This window comes from Simochromis diagramma, unplaced genomic scaffold (genome assembly GCF_900408965.1).
Source record: "Simochromis diagramma unplaced genomic scaffold, fSimDia1.1 OVJJ01000483.1, whole genome shotgun sequence".
Taxonomy (NCBI): Eukaryota; Metazoa; Chordata; class Actinopteri; order Cichliformes; family Cichlidae; genus Simochromis; species Simochromis diagramma.
The window spans coordinates 7,761,046-7,774,247 of NW_024386835.1; the positions used below are offsets into that span (position 1 = coordinate 7,761,046).

The following is a 13,202-nucleotide window of genomic DNA, read 5'->3' on the forward strand; positions in this document are numbered from 1 at the left end:
ATTAATGCTTCCCAACCACATTTCATCTCGATGGTCCAAGGCTTACATCTTTAAGCTCACAAATATACTTCTGTAATTAATCAGTAACCAATTTATTACTTCAAGTTACAGTGTGAGGGACATTGATGAACATAAATTAGATTTAACTGGATTATGTGTTTAGGTCAAGAGGCACAGACCTTCATCTTCAAGAGGCTCTTCTTAAATATCTGATTATGATGTTTGTGTTTGTCTGCAGCATCACTGCAGCAGAGAGGGTCCTGCTATTAAGTGAATAAAATACTGAAAAAACATCTAGACACTAAATACAGTCACTGGCCACTTCATTAGTTACACCTTGCCAGTACTGTTTTGCACCTTCTTTCACCTTCAGAACTGCCTTAATTATTTGTGGCGCAGATTCAACAAAGACCTGGAAACATTCCTCACAGATTTAGTTCCATATTGACATGATAGCATCACACAGTTGCTTCAGATTTGTCGGCTGTGCATCCATGTTGCAAATCTACTGATCCACCACATGCCAAAGATAATCTGCTGGATTGACATCTGTTATAAGATGAGTATACTGTGGTCATAAAACAATGGGCATGGTCAGCAGCACAGCTCAGGGAGGTTGTACCTCTGGAGAGGCCCTATCCTACGCCTGAAGTTTTTACCAGTGAAAAGAACTTAGGTTTCCTCACAGTGTTTCCTAGTGTTTAATCAACAAAGGAGAATTTATTCCTTAGACTGTGTAAAATTTCTTTCATGGTTATTCTGCTGCAAAGGTGAGCTCTGAGATGGGCCCAAGCCATGCTTGCTCCTCAGCAGTCTTTCTTTAACCTGATATATCAAACCCAATTATTGTGGAAGACTGCTCTGACTCTGGAGAAGGCATTATGCTTTCTGTTTTTTTAAATGAGCAGTAATGATACTTGTAATAAATGTAGCCTTTATGCAGCTCTGGAGGCCTGGATTGCTGAATTGGACACTTGAAATCCCACCCTTGAAAACCCCGTAGCTGGTCAGGCCCCTGTAGCCGGAGCAGCGGAAGGTGGCGTAGGCCCTGCTAACTGTCTCCCAGCAGGTTATCCTCAGCAGACGGGAAAACATGATGGCTGGGAGACGGTGAGGAGGGAGCATAGTCTTAAACAGAAGCCCTGGTACACCACCACCGTGTTCATGTGTCTAACTGTTTCCTCCACTCGGCGACACACCCGCCAGGGATCAAACTCTGGTAATTGCTGATTCTGTTCTGAGACACATGAAGACAGCAGCAACCATAGTCAATTGTCTTCCAGGGGCCAGAGCAGGCAACACTGAGGGAAATAGAACATGCTGGCTGAGGGTAAACCTGAATTCAGTAAAAGTATAATTCACATCAGCAATAATGACACCCGGTTACATCAATCAGATGTCACTAAAATCAATATTGAATCAGTGTGTAACTTTGCCAAAACAATGTCAGACTCTGTAGTCCCCTCTCCAATCAGACCAGGAGTGTCATGCGGCTAAGCATGTTCTCCTTAAATTGCTGGCTGTGTGACTGGTGTCCAAGAAACGATGTGGGCTTTATAGATAATTGGGAAACTTTCTGGAGGAAACTTGGTCTTGTTGGGAGACAATCCGACTTTGGATGAAGCAGCTCTTATTTCGCAGTGATGTTAAATTGGGGTGAAACGTCATCGTAGCAGCTTTGACTGGCAGCTGCGGTCACGGAGAAACTTGCGTATCTCTGTTCGGGAATAGCAGATAGAGCGTAGGCTCTGAGAGGAGGGCCAGCGTTTACGTAGCCAGCGTTTAGTACATATAAAAGTGCAAATGGGAAAAAGGTTTTTGAAATGCAGTTTATTAAATTGGAATTCAAAAATGAATTTACAAATGCAGAATTTATTCTACAATTCATTATTTAAGCACAGAATTCTTTATTTCGATGCGCGTGGCTCTTATGGTCCTCCATACTATAGACCCCAAAGCGCTTTACACTACATTCAGTCATCCACCCATTAACACACATTCACACGCTGGTGATGCCGGGTCCTCTGACCACCACCAGTATGCAACCGGTGTCTTGCTCAAGGACACAACGACCGAGACTGTCGGAGCCGGGGTTCGAACCGGCAACCTTTCGATTACAAGACGAACTGCTAACGCTTAAGATTAGATTAACCTTTACTAGTCCCACACGTGGGAAATTTGTTGTGCCACAGCAGAAAGTGGACAGTGCAAATTTCAAGTATGGAGAAGGATACAAACAGCTCATAATCTAAAGCATATTCCACATTATCTGTCAAACATGATGGAAGCAATGTTATACCATACTGCCTGCAGTGGAATCAGGGCACTGGTTCCCCTCACATGATGTGACTGCTGATAGGAGCAGCGGGATGAATTCAGAAATGTGCAGCGAGTACTGTAATCTCTGCTCAAACTCAGAGATTTGGCTGATGTTGGTTGATTGGAAAGCATTTAAACAGTGTTACTACATAAGGACCCAAAGTGTACTGCAGAAACAACCCAAAATATCCCAAGGCAAAGAAATGGGATATTCTTAAATGTTCAAACCAATCACATGATCTGAGGCCAACAGAGCTCGCTCTTCAGTTACTAAAAACAAAACTGAAGGCAGACACACACACACACACACAAGCCAAAAAGTCCAGCAGAGCATTTAGACTTCAGTCAGTCACTGACTGCCAAAGATTTTCATCAAAGTTTTAAACACAATGATTTCATTTAAAGTCATATCAGGGTGTCAAAGGTACTTTTGAGCCTCTGAAATTGGGGGACAGTGCATGAAAATGGCTGTCGTTTCTGAACGGTTAATGTACTTTGTGAAAGTCCTGGAATTAAAGGAAGAAGTGTGACAGCTTAATAAGGGACATGCCATCTGTTGCTGCTTCCTGTATTTTTGAATGAAACAGACACCACGGGGTACAGAAAGTGAAACAAAACACATCACTTTTTCTTTCTCTTCGAACCCACGGTCTGCTTTTCACGAAGCATGTTATCACTTTGTCCATTTTTAATTTTTATTTTTGTCGTAAGACAAGCTGAGACCAGCATGAGTACTCTGAACCAGCAGTATGATGAGAAGATCCGTCCCCTCATCGACCTCATTGACTCTCTCCGCTCTCTCGGTGTAGAGAAGGACCTGGCGCTGCCTGCTATCGCCGTGATTGGAGACCAAAGCTCGGGGAAGAGCTCTGTGTTGGAGGCGCTGTCCGGGGTGGCACTGCCGAGAGGCAGCGGTGAGCTCAGAAACTTTCCGTACATTAGAAGTGTCAAAGTGAAGCATATAACGGAACTGTATCAAGACTGGCAGAGAGGTGGGGGTGCTGCAGGGCATGTATCAGGCAGCAAAACACATTCTTTGGCAACTAGCCTGTTCCTTAAAATCTATATTTAATGACTTGATTAATTTAATGACACGCTATTTTACTTTATTTAATTAAAATAACTAGAACAGGGTTTGAACTTTGAGTTGACAATTTCATGACTTTGTTTTGTTATTTTGAATTTTTTTAATGTACATAATGGTACATTTAAACTAAAATTACAAATGTGACAGATTTTCAGCTGAAGTGTTGCTGGTGATCCATAAGAACAAATATCAATTGGATCAAATAAACCATCATTACTAAGATATGAAAACATATGTGTGTGTGCGTGTGTGTGTATGAGTTGTAGAGGAAGGAGGTTGGTCTGGGTTTGGGGCCTATTTCTTATAAATTGAAGTTTCAAACAAGTCAAAGGAGGGAAGGAAATGGAGAGCACAGAAAAAACTAGTCTGAACCTGCAAACTCGTTAATGCTGAACAAAGTGCAGCTCTGTTTCAAGCTAACCTTGCTCAGTTTCACCTTTGGTAGAGAAACTCCTCTGCTTCAGACTAATGGAAAAGGTTTAGCCTAGGAGTTTTCTGCCAGAAACTTTAAGCTTTCTTTTCAGTTACATTTATGATTTTAGTTTTAGGAATCTAAACTACCTGGTTAGGTTAGGAGCTGCTTGCTGTTAAAGCAGCTCCTCCCTTCTGTCCATGACCTCCCCTCTGTTGTTAAAAACGGTTTATTTTAAAGGGTGAAGCATGGCTGGAAAACAGAATGCTCACAGGAAGCTGATTAGTCCAAATCACTCTGGCTGAAAGCATTTCGGCAAGATGGATTCTCCCCTGATCTTGTACAAATCAAACCGTCTATCAGAGCATTAGACTCCAACTAGAAAAAAAACAACCTTTTACATATTTGTATCACCAAAATCACGGGAGGCTAAATGTCAGGGCCGTGCAGAGAGGTTTAAAGGGGCGGGCGCTCAAAGTTAAAAAGGGGCACATTGAACCAGGCTGAATAACAACAACACACATTCATCAAGAATCTAATATGGGCAACAAGGCAAAGCAAACATCACCGATGTTTTACCTGATGGGTACATGGTAAATGGCCTGCATTTGTATAGCGCTTTTCTAGTCCTTAAGGACCCCAAAGCGTTTTACACTACATTCAGTCATCCACACATTCACACACAGGCAAGCTACATTGTAGCCACAGCCACCCTGGGGCGCACTGACAGAGGCGAGGCTGCCGGACACAGGCGCCACCGGGCCCTCTGACCACCACCAGTAGGCAAACATGGGGTTGGTATCTTGCCCAAGGATATTTGGCATGCAGCCAGGAGGCAGCCTGGGATCGAACCACCGACCTTCTGATTAGTGGCTGACCTGCTCTGCCACCTGAGCTACAGCCACAGTACAATGTTGCTGTTGAGGGGTTTCTGCTGCTCCTGCTGCTGATAGTGCTAGAGGGCGGGGCTGTGTTGATCTGAGACTGTAGACATTAAAAAGTCCATAGGAGAGATGGTAGCTGATTAAACAAGTATCATGAGATAATAACAAAATGCAAAGATTGGTGACAGCGCTTGGAACCATAAGGACACAAAAAACTGTGAGAAATAATTTAGGCTCTGCCTGTGAATCACTCTTTGCTTCTCTTCTTCCTTCCATCCCATCATTTCATATATCACTCTCCACTTGCTGTCCATCTGAGAACAAGGCACAACTTGCTATTGCAATAAACTATTATTTAATTATCCACACCTAACAACTCTTGCACTTAATCTAAATGATGACAGAAAAATGTTATAGCCCTGCCTTTAGTAGCCTCACACAGCTCCTACTGTTTCCTCCTCATGTCCTTACCAGGCATGTCTGGACAATGTTATATCATGAGTAATATTGTTTTTAAAAATCCATCTAAATAAAACACACACATGCACGCACACACAGTGACATTTTAGACCTTCTTCAGAATACTGTATATACTATGGGCATCACGGTGCTGATCCAGAATCCTTACATTATTATTTATTACTAGAGCTACAATAATAAAGCAATGAGGAGGGGGAAGTAATAAATATGAAATAATGTATTTATGATGATTCCATTTGTTTCACTATCCACTCTGTGCAGGGGCAAAGCTTATTACATTTTTAAACTGTAGAGATACAATAATTTTACTGTTGTAAAATCCAAATGTTGTCTTATTTAAAATATAAATCTAATATAATCTGCTTCTTAATGTATGTTTTTTAAAATACAGCGTGTGTTTTTTAAAATATTATAATAATGCATAATTATGTGGACATGCATATTAGATCGTTTTTTAGTGAAATATAATCCCTCCAGAAAGGCAGGAAAAGCCCTGTAACTTACTTTAAAACTAAATATGTTCTAAATACTTTAAAACTAAATATGTTCCCTAAAACGGTGGACAGAGCTACAGACCCATGACAGCCAGCAGCTATGACCAGCACTACTCGTGCAGTTAATAAAAGGACAGGTAATGTTTGTCGCGCTGTTGCACACACAGCACGCTCGTTTGTTTCAGTTCGTCAGTTGCAACAAGACAGCTTACCAACGTGTACGTAATAAGTTAATACTCCTGTGTGCTATACACTACAGTGTACGCTGTACACCTACTTCCTGGTTTTGTCGCATCAGTCTGTGTCTCTGAGTTAACTTGTGTTTCTCCTACAGCTCCGGACTGCAACAAATGCGCGTGCTCTTTGTGAGCTCGTTCCCGGCTCGTAACCGGCGCGTTCTGCCGTCAAGGGCGATCATTGGTTAAATGTGATCATGTGACTGATGCAAGCCAGATCCTTTTATTTAGCAAAACTGTGATTAATAGTTAAATATTATTGTTGAGGGGCACAGACAGGACTCCGCACGCACACACACATTAAAAAAATAATAATAATAATTTTTTTTTTAAAAAGTTGCCTCAACAAAAGGGCACTTTGGGCACCCATCAGGAAAGGGGCGGATGCTCAAGCCCCTCTAGCCCCCCCCCCCCCCCCTCTGCACGTGCCTGCTAAATGTCATAATAGAAAACATCGGAAATCGTTCATTAATTTGTCCAAAAAAGAGAGAGAGAAATTGTCTGACACTCAGTGTTTTAAAACGAAGGTATTGTGACAAGATGTCCACTGGAACTGAAGATGATGAGAAAGAAGGAAGGAGAGGCGTGGTATGGAAAGATAAGCTACCGCGACTTTGAAGAAAAGCTCCAAAATCCTGCAACTCGTCGGAAGAGTAAATATTCGAGAAGGTGAGTCTACATAATTCTTTCATGTCACTACTAAAAACCACGTAACAACGTGGCAGCGCAAAGTAGGCAAGTAAATGGTTTGCTGGGCATACGTGAACTCAATTCGTCTCTTTAAGCTCAACTTAAATGATCGGGAATGCGCTGGGATCAGCAGGAGCTCATCAGTTCAAAGTGAAGCATACAGCGGAACTGTATGAGGAATCAAGGCTGGCAGAGATGGGTGGGTGGTGCAGGGCACGGATGAGGTAGCAAAACACATTCTTTGGCGACTAGCCTGTTCCTTAAAATCTATATTTAATGATTTATTAATTTAATGACAGCTTACTCATTTTATTTCAGTAAAATAAGTAAAACACGGTTTGACCTTTGACGTGACCATTCCATGACTTTGTTTTATTTTTTTGAATTTTCTGATTGTACTCAATGGGAATTTTAAACTAAAATTACAAATTTGACAGATTTTCAGCTGAAGTGTTGCTGGTCATCCATAGAAACAAACATTGGATCAAAAGATCGATCATGTCTGCGTTATAAAATGTGGCACACAGAGGAAAAACTGACAGACTGTCACATCCTGGGTTGGAGCCAATTCTGTTTCTTCTTTCAACTAATGGATTTTTTGGGGAGTTCTTTTTCTTTGTGTGTGTGTGTGTGTGTGTGTGTGTGTGTGTGTGTGTGTGTGTGTGTGTGTGTTCAGTTCAGTTCAATTGTAGAGGAGGGGGGTTGGTCTGGGTTTGGGGACTATTTCCTATAAAACAAAGTTTCGAACAAGTCAAAGGAGGGAAGGAACTGGAGAGCACAGAAAAAAACTGAAATAGATGGATTCTCACCTGATCTTGTGAGAATCAAAATGTCTGTCAAAGCAGAGTTACTCAAACATAGCATTAGACTCCAACTAGAAAAAAAACCTTTTTTCAATTTCACACAATTCAGTTAAAATCTGAAATCGTTCATTAATTTGTCCAAAAAAGAGAGAGAGAAATTGTCTGACCCTCAGTGTTTTAAAACACAGGTATTGTGACAAGATGTCCACTGGAACTGAAGATGACAAAAACAAAGGAAGGAGAGGCGTGGTATGGAAAGATAAGCTACCGCGACTTTGAAGAAAAGATAAAAGAGCCTGCAGTCGTCGAGAAAATGATTCGAGAAGGTGAGTCTACATAAGATTGCCTCCCCGTGATGTTCCAGACCTTACTCTCATCGACCTGCCTGGCATTGCCCGGGTGGCTGTAGATGGGCAGTCGGCAGACATTGGTGATAAGGTATGATACCTTAGTCTCCCTCACAATTTTAAGGCCATTTCTTTGGTAGAAATTTCATCCAGTGAAACACAAACCCAGAGTTTGATAGGCATTGGCATGTTAGTGTTTAAAAAGGGACAACACTGACACACCAGTGTGACTGCTGGTTTTTGGTATTATATGTATTTATTGTTATGAGTTTGCTACTTTATCTGGACATTCCTGCTTACATCAGTTATTTGGTTGTATTGTTCATAACTGCATTTATGCAATTTATGAAATAATATTTTTAATCTTTATACTTTATTTTGAATGGATACTTTCAGATTAAAACTATAATCCAGACTGCCATCAGTAAACAAGAAACTATCAACCTGGTGGTTGTTCCATGCAACGTGGACATTGCAACTACAGAGGCTTTGAATATGGCTAAGCTGGTGGATCCTGATGGAGAGAGGACTTTGGGTAAGCAAGTGTCTCTCTTAAGTCATTTAGTTTCTTTACTTTGGATTCTGTTTCTGCTGCCAAGTGATTAACATCATATGGATGCAGTGAACTACAAATGCAACACATCAGCCTGGAAGTTGGAGAAGGGCCACAGATTGCTCTTCCACACAGGCAATCACCCCATGCACATTTCCAAAGTTGTGGCCAAATCGCTTTAGCACAAGTTGTAGTGGTCATGGCAAAGCCCTGTTGGTAATTCAATAGAAAATTTGGGCAGAAAAGAAAAAGCAGGTATAAAAACTGAGCCTCCAAATTTGACTCAGGTACACTAATATTCAAGAGGAACAAGTTAAAAACAGGACAGCAACTTATTGAGAGAGACTTTCAGAAGGAAATACATGTTTTTTCTGTTGGTCATTCCATCTTTAGTCAATACAGGCCTTCTGTTTGACCATCTCTGATTTGCATGAAGATTTTGTGGTCCAAATCTTGAACCTACATTACCGGTCAAAAGTTTTAGGACACCCCACTTTTTCCAATTTATAATTATGAAAAATATTTATTAAAATTATGCAGTTTAATGTCTCATTGCACCCTGAAATTAAAACTAAGTCCAAATATGCAATTGGAGAAGAAATCATGGCATAAATTTATAGACAATCATTTATTCTAAACCGTTGACTCATCAAAGTTCTTTTCCTGAGGTAGTTATGGCATAGTTTGGACTTGTGTTTTGGGTCATGATCTTGCTGTAGGATGAACCCCTGACCAACTGGACACATACAAAAGGGTATTGCATGGTACTGAAGAATCCTAAGGTAGCTGTTTTAGTTCAGGGTGCCTCTCAGTCTGTACAAGTCACCGACCCTGGATCCATCAAAACAGCCCCAGACCGTCACACTTCCTCCTCCATGTTTGGCAGGTGATGTCACACACTGTGGAACCATCCTTTCACCTACTCGATGGTGTACAAGGATCCTGCGTGATGAGCAACAGATTTCAAATTTTGATTCATCAATCTATAATACCATCTTCCTGTCTACAGTAGTCCAATGGTGGTGTTTCATGGCCCAGGCAAGCCTCTTTGTCTTATTCTGATGTCTTAGCAAAGTTACGCAAGCTATTAACTCTCAGAAACCTGTCCTCAAATTCAGTTGGCTTTGGGTCTGCCAGACCTCTTCCTATCAGAGTTTGCCCCAGTTTCAGAGTGCCTTTTGATGGTGAAGGAAACTGGAATCACTGACACCTTGACATGCTCCAACACTGCTTTTATGCAGACAGAGGGGGTTGTAGGTAATCCAGAAAAGTTGGAACACATGTAGGAATTAGTAGCTTTCAAGGCTTGATCAACTTCCATTGCTGCAGAACAGCTTTAAATTGTTAAACCATTTTGTGTTCCCTAAAAAAGACCTTTTTGTATAATTCTGAAATGTACTTTTTTTCCTTTTTGGCTAACCTTACTCTTTTTTATTATTTTTTTTTACCTCTGGCCTTTCTAACCATTCATTGGACCTGAACTACCTGAATTGCAAAAAATAACTGGGAAAATGGGGTTGTTCTAAAACTTTTGACCAATTTGTTAAAAACCTGTTGGATCCACTTACTTTAATCCCTGCAAAATGATATCTGAGGCAGTGTTTTAACATGTACATCTGAATTACTATTAAAGATAAAAGCATAAATGAATGGAGCGACAGCTATATATAAACCATTTAAAGGTAACATGTCAACTGACAGTAAAATGAAAGAAGGAATGCACTGTTAAATAAACAGTGCATTCCTGATGGATTTTAACTGACTGAGTACAAGCAATCACTGCCAGACAAACATGTCCAGTAATGTGAAACGCTGCATTTATATGTCTCCAAAACATTTCTGACATCCACTGGATTTCTTTTGCAAACATCTGTGATCATGTTAAAGATCCCTTTCCTGCTGAGCAAACAACGTTGGCAACATTTGATGACTGGCACCAAGCTCTGACTGGAGCTTGCAGTGATCAATACAAATTATCAGTCTTCTCATAAGGTGGGGAATCCAACACTATCTCTCTCTGTCAGGTGTCTTGACTAAACCTGACCTGGTGGACAAAGGCACAGAAGAGAACGTGGTTAAAATTGTCCATAATGAAGTCATCCCGCTGAAGAAGGGCTACATGGTGGTCAAATGCAGGGGTCAGAAGGAGATCACAGGGAAGGTTTCACTTTCTGAAGCACTAAAAAATGAGGAAGCCTTCTTCAAAGAGCATGCCCATTTCCAGTAAGTTTGCTCTTTTTGGAAATTATGCAAACAAGTGTTTGTGGTGTGTTAGGCTGTGTTGCTTATACTCTAACCTTTTGTTTGTGCTGTAGGACTCTCTTTGAGGAGCGCCAGGCCACTGTTCCTATACTGGCAGAAAAACTCACTCTTGAACTGGTGCATCATATTCAGGTGAATACCTATTACTGTTTTACCTTTGTAGGTCACTGGGGAGAGCTTTAACCCACTCCAACTTTGATGTGATTTGTCCATGTGATTTGTAGAAATCTCTGCCACGGCTTGATGAGCAGACACAGAAGAAACTGGAACAGACTCAGGAAAACCTAAAAAAATTAAGGACTGGACCCCCATCTGATGCAACTCAGAGACAAAAGTTTCTCAGGGATGTGAGTAGAAGTGTAAGCAAAATGAATACGAGCTTCTGGAAAACACACGTCCTGTTCATTTAATTGAATCTGTTCTATCTTAGCTTGTGTTAGCATTCACACAGGATGCTATCAGTCTGACCAAAGGTGAAGAATTAAAATGTGGATACAACTCCAGCATCTTTTTCACACTCAGAAATAAGTTTGAAGCATGGGAGAAAATCATAGAAGACTCTGGATCATCATGTAAGTGAATTAACCACTTTTTCATTCATCAGTTTTTAAGATTCCCTCTGTTGCTTACAAGCTACTACATAAAGTAACTCTAACATTTAAAGAAAAAAAATTTACTGTCATTAAAAAAACATATTTTACATCTTCACTTAACTTTCATTGCACTGCAGTCAAAGAGCACATTCTGAGAGAAGAGTCTCAGTTTGAGCACACGTACCGTGGAAGAGAACTGCCATTGTTTGTGAGCTACAGTACTTTTGAGTCCATAATCCAGAAGCAGATCAAACAGCTGGAGGAGCCTGCTATCCAGAAACTCAAGGAAGTGTCAGGCATGTTTTTGTTTTTTTTTCCATAATACTTGAATCTTACTTTGCAGGTAATCTTTCATTTGGTACATTTGACTAACTTATTATCGTTTTATTGCTTGTAGAGGTTGTGAGGAAAGAGCTGTTTGAACTGGCACAAAACAGCTTTGTGGGCTTTCCGAACCTCATCAATACAGCGAAGGTATCGTCTTCTTTATAATGTATTACTGTGCACATATTACTAAACGCTAATGAATATTTATTGATATTTTTTGTGTGATTTAGATGAACATTGAAACCATCAGGAATGAAAGGGAAGAGGAAGCAAAGTCCATTCTGGGGATGCAGTTTAAGATGGAGATGCTTGTTTACACTCAGGACAGCAAATACATCACGGAGATACGAAATGGAATTTCCAAATACGGCCAGCTGTACTTTGGTGGGATGACCTCAAAGGAGATGATGAGACATTTTGAAGCATATTACAATGTAAATGTCACTCAATTGCTTTTTTTAATGCTTTTGTTTGAAGCATGTGATTCATTGTATCCACATGTATCCCATTGAAATAGTTAATTTTAGTTTTTTTTTAACATATTAAGAAAAGCAAACACTGAAACCTCTTTGAGAAAAAAATAATACCTAAAAATATTTTATAATAATAATGGATTGGATTTATATAGTGCTTTTCAAGGCACCCAAAGCGCTTTACAATGCCACTATTCATTCACTCTCGCATTCACACACTGGTGGAGGCAGCTAGAGTTGTAGCCACAGCTGCCCTGGGGCAGACTGACAGAAGCGAGGCTGCCATATCGTGCCATCGGCCCCTCTGGCCAACACCAGTAGGCGGTAGGGTAAAGTGTCTTGCCCAAGGACACAACAACCAGGACAGAGAGTACGGGGATCAAACCGGCAACCTTCCGGTTACAGATGCGCTTCCCAACCCCCTGAGCCACGGTCACCCATGAATCACACTTTTAGATCCATAAAATAAGATCTATTATTTTATGGTGTGATTAAATATGTCTAGAGTGATCTGAAATATTTTTTGATAATTACATGTAATTTGCAATAAAACCTTAAGGAATTTTTTAATAAGCAAACTAGAAAATGTCTCAAATTCAGTCCTAAACCAGTGAGCTCTTTAGTACATCTTATTTTTGTCTTCTCTGCTTACAGATTGTTGGTCAGCGTCTTGCTGACCAGATCCCCCTGGTGATCCGGTATCAGATGCTGCAGGAGTTTGCCAGCGAGCTGCAGAGTAAGATGCTGGACGCATTTACGGACAAGGAAAGAAAAGAGCACCTGCTTCAAGAGGATAGTGGCACAAAAAATAAAAGAGAAGATCTTAAGATGCGCCTTGAGCGTCTCTCAAGAGCTCACATTCTGCTGTCTGACATTCAAAACTTTCGACCAGATTCCTAACCTGGCAGCACAAAGCACGAGGTTGGACCTCACTGCAATCTCTCCAAGTATTACTAGAATTGAAAGGGTTGGGTTTTGCACCTATAATCATTTATAAGAAACACTGAAGAAATAGGAATATTTCTATACAGGTATCATAAAAAACAGATACAGTTGCACAAAGAAGTCTTAAGTGCTAGAAGAAGAAAAACAGAAAAACAACACACATCCAGAGTTTTCAGATTTCTGCTCAACTGAATCAGATTCTGTGTTTTGGACAGGAATATTTTTTCCTTATTATGTGCTCTGTATCTTCACATGTTTTATCATCTGTTATAGGTTTCCTATTCATCTTCAGTTGTA

General features: G+C 40.6%; 1 pseudogene; it reads left to right on the plus strand.

Annotated features, from left to right (window-relative positions):
• Nucleotides 1-2,931: 2,931 nt before the first annotated feature.
• LOC120731870 lies at nucleotides 2,932-13,202 on the plus strand (annotated as a pseudogene).